This window comes from Protopterus annectens, chromosome 5.part0, assembly GCF_019279795.1.
Source record: "Protopterus annectens isolate FY-2018-M chromosome 5.part0, PAN1.0, whole genome shotgun sequence".
Taxonomy (NCBI): domain Eukaryota; kingdom Metazoa; phylum Chordata; order Ceratodontiformes; family Protopteridae; genus Protopterus; species Protopterus annectens.
The window spans coordinates 1,408,355,307-1,408,368,925 of record NC_056735.1 but is presented as its reverse complement, the minus strand read 5'-3'; the positions used below and the strand labels follow the sequence as shown (position 1 = coordinate 1,408,368,925).

General features: G+C 45.7%; 1 protein-coding gene across 1 annotated transcript in view; it reads right to left on the bottom strand.

Annotated features, from left to right (window-relative positions):
- The window catches only part of TFDP1 (transcription factor Dp-1), a 1,398,147-nt gene that overhangs the window by 594,441 nt on the left and 790,087 nt on the right, over positions 1-13,619 (bottom strand). The gene's annotated exons all lie outside the window — the stretch shown is intronic.

Here is a 13,619-nt window from a genome sequence, read left to right as displayed (position 1 = left end):
GCTCTCTGCGAACCATGGCTTTTGCTGTAGCAGGCAACTGAGTGTCAGGAAAATCCTACTAAGACAGCTGAACTTTATTTGGGGTTAATCAGTCTCTCTGATTAAATGGCAGGTGTGTACCCAAGGCAAATGAATGCTATAATTAAAATCAAAAGGTGTTTCAGCAAAATATTAGTTTAAGGGTGTGCACACTTATGCAACCAGCTTATTGTACTTTTCATTTTTTATATTTTTTCCCCAAAGATTTGTTTTTCCATTGAATTGTACAGGTTATAGGTCATATTAAAGGTGGGAAAAGTTTTGGAATGCTTTATTGTGGTTTAATTTTTTTATATCACAAAAACCTGGCATTTTAACAGGGGTGTGTACGCTTTTTATATCCACTGTATGTATATGGGTCTACTTTTTTTTCACTGAAAGCTCTTTTCACTGAATTTCAGTTCACCCACACCAAATCGCTGAAACATCAAATTACTGAAAACTCATTTCACCGAAACTCATTTCACTGAAGTGAAGTACTGGCACTGTGTACAGTACTGTAAGGCAAATAAAAGGTATCTGCCCTTTTCCACACTGTAGTATGATCTTGGAGTTAGTATAAACATAGTTAGGGAGGAATATGGGGGGGCACACTCCACCGAGTCTGGTTTTATATTTTACTGAAAACTTCAAAAAGTACAGTTTTGTACCTACCATAAATGTAGATGTCCGAACTGGATAGCATCTGCAGTCATAACAAATGGGTTGTCCTGTCGTCAGGCAGCCCTTCGGTCGGCCGGATTCCAAAGTCTGGGTCCGGCTTCGCTGATGTCGCGACTCCACCCGACGCCATCTCTGCTGGTCTTCGGTATAAAGGCATCAGCCAACGCCATTTTCCTCAGTGTTTCTTGCCCCAGATGCCAATTGCCCTCTTGGAAAGCTAAATTTTGGATAAATGCCAATGTTTCCAAAATAGTAGAAGGCAAACACAAAAATAAACATGTATGCATATATACAAACAAATACACCATAAGAGACTCCCCAGCTAGCTATTAGGAGGGTAAGTACCCTAGGAGTACCGCAGAGGGAAGGAGGGAGACTGCAGATGCTATCCAGTTCGACATCTACATTTATGGTAGGTACAAAACTGTACTATGTCCTTCATGGATGCATCTGCAGTCATAACAAATGGGTAGAATACCATAGCCAAACTAGGGGAGGAGGAATAATAATTATGGTGTAGTCAGGATCCCTTGCAGTACAGCAGTGGCAAACCCTGCTCGGGATCTAGAATATAGAGGTAAATTATAATGATTGGCAAATGTATGCACGGAGGTCCAAGTAGCCGCCTCAATAATGTCCTTGGTTGCCACTCCTCTTAAGAAAGCTGTGGTAGTGGCTGTAGCCCTTGTAGAATGAGGTCTTATGTTCTGTGGAATTGGTTTTCCATGGTAGGAGTAACAGAATCTTATGCAATTTCCTATCCATTTGGAGATTGTCTGTTTGGAGATTGCTTTTCCTTCCCTTCCTGTTGCATAGGCCACAAATAGCTGGTCAGTTTTTCTGTTACCTTTGGTTCTGTCCAGGTAGTAGCGTAACTGTCTATGTACATCCAAGGTATGCATTATTCTTTCACCTCTGTTTTGTGGATTGGGAAAGAAGGTAGGTAGGTGGATTGCCTGGTTTAAAGACACTGGATACCACCTTAGGCATAAATGTAGGATTAGTTCTCATGGACACCCTGTCTTGATGGAAGATTAGGAAGGGTTGCACTGCCATTAAGGCCTGTAGTTCCGAAACCCTCCTTGCTGAAGTAATTGCCAGTAGGAAAGCAGTTTTCCATGACAGGTGTTGTAGATCTGCTGTTGCTGCTGGTTCAAACGGAGGGAGCGTCAACTTTTCTAGTACAAAATTCAAGTCCCATGCTGGTAATGGTGGTTTCCTAGGAGGTTTTACATTCTTGATTCCTCTGAGGAACTGCCTGAGTAGAGGGTGTGAAAAGACAGGAGGACCAAAGTTGTATTCTGCTGAAATAGCTGATGCATGTATCTTGATGGAGGAATAGGACAGGCCTGTATGTAGTAGCTCTGCCAAGTACTCCAGAATGTTAGCAATATCTATGTTCGACACATCTTTTCCTCTTTCAGTACTCCAAATGACAAACCGTTTCCATTTTCCTGCATAGTTCCTTCTTGTTGAAGGTCTGCGGGCTTCAAGGATAATATCTTTAACCCTTTGTGAAAGGTCTGGGTTAGTTACTGCTATGTGATGTTCCAGGCAGTCAGTTGCAAGGTTTTTAGGTTTGAATGTATGATGCTGTAGTTGTTCTGAGTTAACATCAGAGGCATCAGGGGTATTGACCACATTTTCTCCCGAGACATGCTCCTCAGCAATGGGTACCAGTGTTGCCTTGGCCAGTTCGAGCTATCAGGATTATCCTTGGACATTCCTCTTTGATTTTCAGTAGTACCTTGTGCATCAAGGGAAGAGGTGGAAATGCATATGCTGTCAGGCCTTTCCAGCTGAAGGATAGAGAGTCCACCTTCCATGCAAGTGGGTGGAATGTCCTTGTGCAGAATTTTTGAGCTGGTGATTTTGTGGGGAAGCGAATAGATCTATTTGTGGCATTCCCCATTTCTTTGTGATGGCCTTGAAGATGTCCGGGTGTAGCATCCATTCGTGAGCATCCGAGGTGGTTCTGCTTAAAATGTCTGCTAGGGTGTTCTCTTTTCCCGGTACAAATATTGCCTGTAACTGGATGTTGTAGCTGAGAGCCAGATTCCAAAGGTCCAAAGTCATTCTGCATAGGGGGTAAGAATGAGTGCCTCCCTGTTTGTTGATGTACCACATGACTGTGGTGTCTGTCCTTATCATCAAATGCCCTTCTTTGAGGAATGGTCTGAGTTTTAGGATTGCCAGTTTTACTGCCAGCATCTCTTTTTGGTTTATGTGCAGGTGCAGCTGGTCTTGAGTCCACAGTCCTTGTACGCATTTGTCCAGCATATGTGCCCCCCATCCTAGGTCTGAGGCATCCGTTGTGATGGTTTGGTTTGCTGGAAAGTTGTGGAAGGGTAAGCCTGGGTTTGACTGGCATGCCCGAGCCCACCATAGGAACTCCTGTTTTAAGCATGGGATTAGTGGTATTTCTGTTTCTAAGCTGTGCCTGTGTTGAGACCATAAATTCTTTAGGTACCACTGTAACTTTCTCATATGCAGTCTGGCATGTGGGACCAAGATTATGCATGATGCCATGAAGCCCAAGGCCTGCAGAACTTTTCTTGCTGTTAGTTTGTTCTGCTTTGTTAATGCCAAGAAGTAAAGAGGGAGCTCTTTTGTTTTTCTGCAGTTAGGAATGCCATCTGTTTTACTGTGTCCAATTCCGCCAAGAAGGTTCTTGTCTGGGATGGTATCAGCCTTGACTTTTGTAAATTGACTGTGTATCCCAGGCCTTGTAGCAAGTAAATGACCCTTTGTAAATCTGTTGTCAGCTTGCTTTTGTTGTCCGCTTGTAACAGGCAGTCGTCCAGGTATGGATAAATTTGGATTCCTGTACTCTGCAGTGAGCGATTACTGATGCCAGGCATTTTGTGAATACTCTGGGTGCAGTAGATAAGCCAAAGGGCAATGCTGAGAATTGATAATGCTCTGATCCTGCAAGAAATCTGAGGTATCTTCTGCAATTTGGTCGAATGGGGACGTGCAGGTATGCCTCCTTGAGATCTAGAGTTACCAGCCAACACTCCTTGCCCAGCATGGGAAGAAGTTGCTGTAGGGTCAGCATTTTGAATTTTGGGACAATGATGAATGTGTTTAAGATGGACAGGTCGAGAATAGGTCTCCAGTTTTTCTCTTTTCTTGGTACTAGGAAGAGTCTGGAGTAGAATCCTTTGCCCTGTTCTGTTATTGGTACCCTTTCCACAGCTCTCATCTTTATTAATTCCGCTATCTGGTGCAGGGCTTCTATTTTTGATTTGGGGCAGGTTTAGCATTCCTCTTTTACTGGTAAAGTGTGGAAGTGGAACCGTAGCCTTGGTCTATGGTTTGCAAAATCCACTTGTCTTTTGTAATATAGTGCCAATTTTTCGAGAATAAGGCTAACTTTCCGCCTAATGGTGCTGCTATTTGCTCCCTGGTAGGCGGAGTCAGAGTCAAGTCACTGTGATTGCCCTGTTGCAGTGGCAGTGGTTGTGTCTGTGCCTCGGTTATTGCCTTGCCACTGTCGTCCTCTGTAGGCACCTCCTCTGGATTGATTTCTGCCCCTAGAGCATCTGTTCCTGCCCCTTTGTGATCTTGTGGAGTCAGGAAAGGACCAATTTTTGGCAGGCCAGTTCCTACTAAACCTTGGGGGTTGAACCTGTAAGAAATCTTTAACTGTTTGTACAGATTTTGCCTTTTCTTCCATTTTCTTCATTACTTGCTGGGCAGGTGTACCAAATAGACTGGCCTTATCCATAGGAGCATCTAACAGCTTTGCTTTACCATGATCCGGTAAGACCTGTTCTTTCAACCATGCATGCCTTCTTATCACTGTGCCAGTCATGGCTGATCTAAATGAAGCCTCCAGTGCATCATAGCCACATTTTAAGGAATGGTTACTAACCTGTTGGATGTTATTCACCATTTCTAATACATATTTCTTATCTAAGGATTCATCAGAGGACAGTTTTTTAGTTAACTGATCAAGCATAAACTCTTGGTATTGGATCATATGAAACTGACAGTTTAAAGCTCTAGCTGAGAGAGTAGCAGAGGTGTAGACTTTTTTCCCCCATCTTTCTAAGGACCTGGATTCCCTTTCAGAAGGGATAGGGTTTTTTGCTGTGGTCGAGGCTACTGCCTTAGGCCCCTGGGATATAGTTTTGGGATCTGCAAGAGGGGCCTTGTATAGGTGGTGATGAGTGTCTGGCACCCTGTAAAATCTATCTGGTTTGGCAGGGGCTGGAGGTAAAGAATCAGGAGCAGTGCAAACATCATTAAATGCATCATCCACAACAGGCAGTACAGGAGGTATAGCTAAGGGCCTATGTTGTGGTAAGTGCAGAAAAGTCCTAAGCCTTTTTCTTGAATCTGAGAAATCTTGTCCCTGCCATTGGAATTGTTCTCTCATGGCATGTAAGGTTTCCCCAAAGGAAAATTCCTCCAGTGGAGAGGCAGCTGGAATGGATTCTTCAGCATCGGAATCTTCATAAGTAGAAAAAGGAGCCTCTGGCTGGTCTGTAATGTCTGAGTCATCCGCAGAATCATCAGAGGACACTGGCTCGGGGCTCTGCTCTAGGTCTCTTTCTGGGGGCTGAGAGGCCCTGTCTGGGTGAGATTGGGATCCCCTAATTAAGGATATTAAATCTTCTGCCAGAGTAAGCATTTGTGAACTTGAAGTGGGCCTGTGTGGGGGGGGCTTAACAGGCACTGATTTAGCAGTTTTGGCTGCTTTAGCCCTGGCAAAGGCCTTAATAGACATGGCTGCAGGAGGCCTAGCAGCACCACGTGCTGGGGTAGAGACATCCAAAGGGATGGTGTCTGATAAATCACTAGGAACCACAGTTGTAGGCAAAATTTCTGAGGCCGATTCAACTAAAGTAGCAGGAGCCTCAGTAGTAGTCATGGATTCGGCTGAAGATTGATCGGTTTTCTCGGTTTCGCCGAAACCGAGACACTCGCGGCTTGCTTAACCGTGGTTTCGGCCGAAACCGCGGACCGCGAGTGTCGGTCTTTTTCTTTGCGTTTTTTAACAATTTGGGTAGTCGGAGGATCCGACGGCATAATGTACGCAAAATCTGAGCCGAAAAACTGTTCAGCAAACTCCGACCGACGCCTAAGCGTTCGTCGGTTGAAGGAAGCACAGGCCGAACAGGCTGCTACATCGTGGTCTGGGCCTAAGCAAGGCAGACAGTAAGAGTGGAAATCTTTGAGGTATTTGTTTCCCACAAGTTAAACAGTTATTGACTTTTTCTGACATCGGCTGAGGCAAGAAAGATTCCCCAACGGGGTACTTAGCTTTAGAAGTCTTCAAGTAGCATTCGGTAGTAGTAATCTCTGGATCTGACCGACCGGCACTTGCGAACAGCTTCTGCTTGGCGCCACGGCAAGAAAGACTGAGGAAAATGGCGTCGGCTGATGCCTTTATACCCGAAGACCAGCAGAGATGACGTCGGGTGGAGTGCGACATCAGCCGAAGCCGGACCCAGACTTTGGAATCCGGCCGACCGAAGGGCTGCCTGACGACAGGACAACCCATTTGTTATGACTGCAGATGCATCCATGAAGGACATCAATAAATTTTAAACCATAGGCATGCACACATACAACACCAATGACCAACTCTTTCCAGAAGACAATATAAACCCAAACTATGTAGGGGGTCTCTGACCCCCACACACTCCCATCTATACATACGAACTACAGTGGGGAAAAGGGCTTATAACTTTTACTTGCCTTACAGTACTCTACATAGTGCCAGTATTTCACTTCAGTGAAATGAGCTTCGGTGAAGTGAGTTTTCAGTAAATGGAGCTTTCAGAGATTTGGTGAGGGTGAAATGAAATTCAGCGAAATGAGCTTTCAATGAAACAAAGTAGACCCACATATATGACCTTTTAAAAGCTACAGAGTTAACAGCAGACTGTTGAACCCAAAGATTATTCTGAAAAGGGGCAGCCACTATATAGCCTCCTGTGAAGGAAACAACCTGGGGCCGGCTCAAGAGTTCTGTGAAAATGGCTTGGTCTCTGAGCAGAGTTATTTTTTCAAGTGACAGCATGTAATAAATAGGGGTCGACATTTGTGTAACAGCAGCACACATGGCAATTACAAAACACTGGAAAGCTTGCACTGAGCCTGGCGAAATGAGACCATGTTCCCTCAAGCAATTGTTCCTGCGCAAAAAAAGACCGGTCTCAAACAAACTGCTGGTGTCTAGGCACTGAACCAAAAGCCACTGCTCAGAAAATACTTGGCAGATCCTTCTTCCATGGGTTGATTCCTGCAGGACAGTAGCTGGAAACTAGAAGAGAACAAGTGCAACCATGTAGCCACGGGCTAGGGAGGCATGAACTGCTCTGCTCCCCTCCCCCAGGAGCAAGGCAGTTGCTGACCAGATGATGCCAGTCAGCTGGTGCATTTAATGGCCTACATAATGGGATATACATCCTATCCCCCAGTGTGACTGCCTAAACTGAATCTCTGGCGGGACCCTTCACTCAAAATGCAGGAAAGGTTCAATCTCAAGTCCTTGACAGATGACAAATGGGTCTCAACCAGGGACAAATCGCAACAAAATCAGGGACAATTGGGGACACAAAATATGAGCACTATTAACTCAAGACATTGACAGAATAGCAGTTTCTGAAGTAAAAAGTTTGTAAACTAATTTTTAAGTTTAATGTGCCACATTTTCTACAAAAGTCATCAGTTTTAGGAGGGGATTAGTAGGAGCAGATAAAATTTGAGTCAAATTCAAGGACAGTTGAGATGTATGCAACAGCGGTATTCAGTGGGTGCAACTGATACCTGCCTTCTGTTGCCATCATAAGCCTGCGGTTGAGAGTTGAACCCTCCAACCAGTTTCCATGCTGGACACTTTCAATCACTACCACTTTTCCAAGAAGTAAGTTGGGCTCCAGCAAACTTGGACAACAGCCTAAGCTACATTGTGGCAGCTTGTAAAGATCAGAATGTGGTGGGGGTAGGGGGTTTGTGCCTCTCAACCTTGCGGGGGAGGGGAAAGTTACATTCCAAAGGATGCCTCACATTTTTCTTAGGAAGAATAATGGTCTTACACCTCCTCTTAAAGAAAGGATTAAAAAGATGGAAAAATTACACTTGCACCGAGGAAGGAACCTACTTCTTGTTATTAGGGCCACCAACTACAGCCTGATGAAAATGGTCAAGCAGCACTCCCTCCTTGAAGAGATGCAGCAAATGAATCAGTCCTCAAAAGACAATGACCTTAGCTAAACTTATGTCCAGGTATATTGCTCAAGCCAGCAGTACTGACCAAAATATATGCACAATAAAAAATTACAAAAAGCTACCTGAAAAATCAAGTCTAAGCAGCAGTAGACAGGGTCTAGAAGAGGTCCTTCTGCTGAGCCAACATGACGACAATCTCAGATTTCCCAGTGCCTAATTCACCAGGAAGAACTGTAATATGGAAATATGACATGACAGAATAATGCAGTCTATTGCCACACCTTCCCAAAGCTCCAGACAAAGAAGTTATGTCTTACCATAACGTTCCATCTGTGTTGTAGATCTTCATTCATTCCTTACTGATAGGACTTCAGTTCCAACCTCAGAACCAACGGGATCAATCTACAAAGCTCTTGCCAGCCAAAAACTCTCGAGCTAAATCCTACCCATAGTGCCCCTCTTCTCCTTTCTTCAGATCAAGTTTGCCCGCCCAGCATAGAGACAATAGAAATAAGGAGACCCTATCTGAGCAGATACTTTATCAGGCCAATAGGGCCAAAGAATCCCCGGTAGTTTTAGGCAGGGGGAAGGAGTACGGGATGTAAGGAATGAAGATCTACAACACAGATGGAACATTATGGCAAGAAATAACTTCTTTATCTGATGTTGTAAATCTTCATTCATTCCTTACTGATAGGACCGAATCCCCAGCTATTTGTCACCTGGGTGGCCCTATGGAAGGATATTCCTGAGCACCATTGAGCCAAAAGATGCTCTTCTCTTGGAGGCCATACCCAATTTGTAATGCATGAAAAAGGTAAGGGGGGGGGGGGGTTGCCCAAGTGGCCGGTACGCAAATGTCATCCATAGAAGCTTTGGAATGAAAAATGACCGAAGTGGACACTGACCTGGTGGAATTAGCCTTGACTCTACAAGGCAAAGTTAATTTTAGTTGACAGAAAAAGGTAATGCAATCTCTCAACCATTTTGACAAGGTAATTTTTGATGCAGCTTTGCCCAATCTGGGAACTAAAAAAGCTATGAAGAGCTGGTCCGACTTTCTGAAAGATTTAGTTCTGTCTAAATAAAAACGTAGTTGCCTATGTGCATCCAGCATGTGCAACTGGTATTCACCTTTGTAAGAGAAATTTGGAAGAAAGATGGTAAATCAATGGACTGGTTTAGGCTCGAATTTGAGAACTTTGGATAAAAAGAAAGTTCGAAATGATACTCTTTTCTAGTGAAAAATCAAATAAGGATGGTTAACACTTAAAGCCTGCAATTGTGATACTCTCCTAGCTGAGGTGATTGTTACAAAGAACATGGTTTTCCAGGAAAAAAACTTTATGCCGCATGTGGCAGAAGATTCGAAGGGTGAACAGGTTAAAGCTTGTAGGACCAAAGTAAAATTCCATGTTTCAGTTGAAGATTTAATAGGTGGTATGAGGTGCATAACTCCTTTCATAAAAGCCTTGCAAAGATGGTGTGACATAAGTGAAGAGTCGTTAGAACCATTACGAAATCTGGCAATAATAACTGCTAGGTGCACTGTAATAGTGGAGGCTGAGGCTTCTGCATAGAGAAGGGTCAACAGGTATTCCAAAACTCTATGGACTGGCATTGAGAAGGGGTCTAAGTCCTTGTTGTTTAGCCCAAAGTACAAACCTGGCCCATTTACTGTGGTAGAGTTTTCTGGTGGAGGGTTTATGGGAAGCCAGAAGGATCTTTTGGACTGGAGAAGATAGGTTTATTTTCCTGGCAATCAGTGGAAGTGGAAAAACCAAGCAGTCAGCTTGATGCTGTGAAGGTTGGGGTGGACTAGCCCCTGCGGTGAGATAAGAGTCTCGAGGTTGGGTCCAGGATCCACAGGCAGTGAACCAAGTGAGGTCACAGGAAGGGGAACCAAACTTGATGGAGCCAATAAGGGGCAATGAGGATAAACTTGCTTCTAAGCTGTTGTGCTTTCTTCAAGAATTGTGGGATGAGGGGAATAGGAGGAACGGCATACAGTAGACCCGGGTGCCAATCATGAGTCAGAACATTTCCTGGTGATTCCCCCTGGGGGGGGGTCAGGGCAAAGAAGCTGCTGTATTTGTGGTTCACGGGGGAGGCAAAGAGTGACGCAGCAAGGTTGGCCCCAACGATGAAAAATATGAGTTGCTATTACTGGGTTGAGAGACCATTCATAAGGCATCAGAATGTTCCTGCTCAGTTTGTGTGCAATCAGACTGGAATTCCTGGGAATGTGCATTGCTAGTAGAAAGCGGTTGGAAGCTATCGCCCATTGCCACACTCTCATGGCTTCCCGACATAAGGGGTAGGATGCGTTTCCCCCTTGTTTGTTGATGTACCAGATTGCTGACATATTGTCTGATTGGATAGCAATTGTCTCTGACAGAAGGGTTGGTTGGAATGCTTGCAACGCTAAGAGCACCGCCCTCAGTTCTAGGACATTGATATGCAGATTGGCCTCTAAGTGGGGCCAAGTGCCTTGGATGATTTTTCCATGAAAATGCCCCCCACTCCATCAGGGAAGTGTCTGTTGTCACTGTGGCCTTGGGGTGGGTGGAGAAAAATGGACAACACCACAAATTCTCTTCTGGCTTCATCCAGCAACTTCGATTCCATTTGCAACAGTTCGTAATGCGGATTGGTTAAGACACTGGTTGCCCTAGGAGAGACCACTGAGATGATAGTAGCCACTGGAGTAGCCTCATATGGAACCTTGCTAGTGGGACCAGTGAGATTGTAGCTGCCATGGAGCCCAACAGTTGCAGGACATGTCGAGCAGAGACAATATTTCGAGAAAGTATTACCTGAAGCTAAGATCTTAGTTTTGAACTCTGTATAGAGGTAGAGCAGCTTAGCAGAAAGTTGTATCGAACTTTGCCCCAATGAACTCTAAGCTCTGAATCGGAACCAGCTTTGACTGTACAATATCGCTTTAACAGTAGACTCCTGGTTAGGGCGATAAGGAGCCAATCATCCACGTACAGAAACACACGAAATCCTTGTAGTCTCAGGTGAGCAACTACTACTGCCATGCATTTGAACAATCTGGGGGCCGTGGAGAGACCAAAGGGCAGTACTCAGAACTGGTAATGATGGACTCCCAGCCGAAAGCGGAGGTATCTTCTGGATCATTTGTCCATTATGTGGTAATATGCATCCTGAAGATCTACATTGCACATCCAGTCATCCTTCTCCAGAACTGGAAGAATGGACTGAACCGTAGCCATCCAGAATTTTGCTTGTTTGACAAACTTGTTCAGTACACTGAGATCCAAAATTGGCCTCCAGTCCCCTGTCTTTTTTGGCACTAAAAAGAACCTTGAGTAAAATCCAGATCCTAATTGGTCTGGTGGGACCAATTGGATGACTTTTTCTTAGCAGATTTTGAACTTCTAGAGCTGTTGTATCCCTCTGACTGTGTGGGACATCGGGGATTCGCCTTAGAGGCTTGGGGTAAAGGTCGAAGGGGATAAGGAAACCTCTGGTCATTATTCTCTGCACCCAGGAGTCTGATGTTATTGTCAGGCCAAGTGGTGCAGAGAAAAAACATCCCCCAATTGCCTCCACAGGAAAGCAATCAGGTCGCTCCTCAGGAGCGCTGAGATGGCTGACCAGAGAAGGAATCTCTGGAGCCCTGGGTTTGCGGACACCCTATGGCTTGAAAAAGGCGTTTCCCAGAGGAGTTCCTCCCTCTGACCCAGTGGGATTGCTCGCCATGCATGTCGTGGAAAGGTCCTTGGGATTTCTTGAACCATACTTTTCCACTCCTCTGATTCCTGGAGTAGGATCATTAAGGGGTTGAAAAACTTATGCTCACAGCAGATAGGGTCTTTCCGTCTTTCTCACACCTGGCTAACGTGTCCTTAACTTTGGGGACAAACAAGGAGGCTTCATCAACAGCAGCATTGATGGAGGACTTGAAGGGGACCACAAAGTCACATAGTCGCATCCAGGCGTGACATCTCATGACGACGCCTGAAGTGGCAGCTTTGGCTTCTCCCTCGGATGTGTGCACTATCAACTGCATGGAGGAGTTGGAGATGGACTCTAGGGTGGCAAGCTGAGAGGCGACATTGTCTTGCACCTCTTCAGGTAGTACCCCAGGCCAATGTACCTGAAAATTCTGTAATCACGTCCCTTTGGAGACGTGTAAAATGTGCCATGTAGTTCAGAGACTGTATGGCGAAGGTCACTGAAGCATAGGTCCACTTCCCCAATATGTCTATCATCCAGGACTCCCTGTTTGGAGGATGGACAGTCGAACGTTCTTCCACTAGTTCTGTTTTACTGGCCGCCGCCACAACCATGGAGTCTACTGTCAAACCTCTGGCCCAGTGTGGATGGTCTTCTGGAGGGGAAAGAATTTTATCAGGCCTCCGGGGAATTGGTTCAGCGTTGTCAGAGGCCTTCCAGGCCCACTACACAATGAGTTTAATCAACTCATCTGCGGGGGGGGGCACCCAGAAAGTAGATGGCCGAGCACAGAAGGCTTGCAAGAATACGGATTCCTCAGTAGACAGGCTGATTAACTTCCAGTCACTCCTCTGTTTCAGGATCTCAAGTACGTCTCCGAATGAGACATCATCAGGGGGTGACCTTGAGGACCCTTCGCCCTCATCAAAATACATATCTTCGGGGACGGATTCCTCAGGGGAATCCATGTGCTTCCTCTTGCACGTTCTCTTTCTGGGCGGCTCCTCAGTGGGATCTTCCGAAGAGGACCCCCAAAGAGGGGGCTCCCTGGAGCAGGGTTTCTTGTCGTTCCCATGCTCAAAGTCCCTGCATAGTGGTTTGTGTCAACTGCATGCTAGAGGAGAGTGAAAAGTGAGGTTCTGGCTCTGGAGGTGCCAACTGCATCACCTGCAATGCAGGCCCACCAGAAGAGGGATGGGAGCCTAGAACAGAGAGGGACAACATCGGAACCAGGGTCACACCCCACCCAGATGAGCCTACCTGAAAAGCTAGGAGCCTCGAAAGGACTAGAAACTGCCAGACCAGCCAGAGCCGTAAAAGGCACCTTAGAAAAAATTGGCACAGAACTAAAGGTCATGGCGCCGACAGACCAGTCACGGTCCCGAGGGTAGGCCGGCTGCAGATGGAGCGAAGTTCAGAGGGAAGGCTCCGGAACCGTGAAAGTAGTCGTCACAGGAACCGAAGGTGTAGGCACCAGGGTAGACTTCAGTACCAAGGGCTCCAAAGTCTGCGAAGAAGTTGGAAGAGGATATGTTGGTGTCAATGCAGAGTAAACTTTGGTTCTAGGTGAAAGGGAAGTCTTGGTAGGGGTCGGAATTCCTCTAGCTGCCAAGAGCTGATCAACAAGCCGCACTACGTCTATTTCAGAAAGACACCTGGTGGACCTCCTTGACATTCCTGAGGGTGAGTCACGTCTCTCAAGAAAGGGACTATACTGTTGTCCCAAGAATGGGTCTATAGTCAGAGTATCTGGTCCTGGGCAAACATTTAGGTTTCGGCACCAAAGCTGGAGCTATGAAAGAAGTCACTGTTGGTGTCGATGAGGTGTCTGGTACCGAAGATATCGTTGGTACCGAAGCAGGAGTAAGAATAGTCAGTTCCATAGCTGCCACCAACAACTTCGTCACCATAGGGCTAGTTGAACGCTCAAAGGCCAAAGTAGACGGTGCAGACATTTTGGGAAGCTTGGGTAATACAGTCAGAGCTTTTTGGTTCCATAAAGCACGGGGAAACCAAACAGAGTGCCT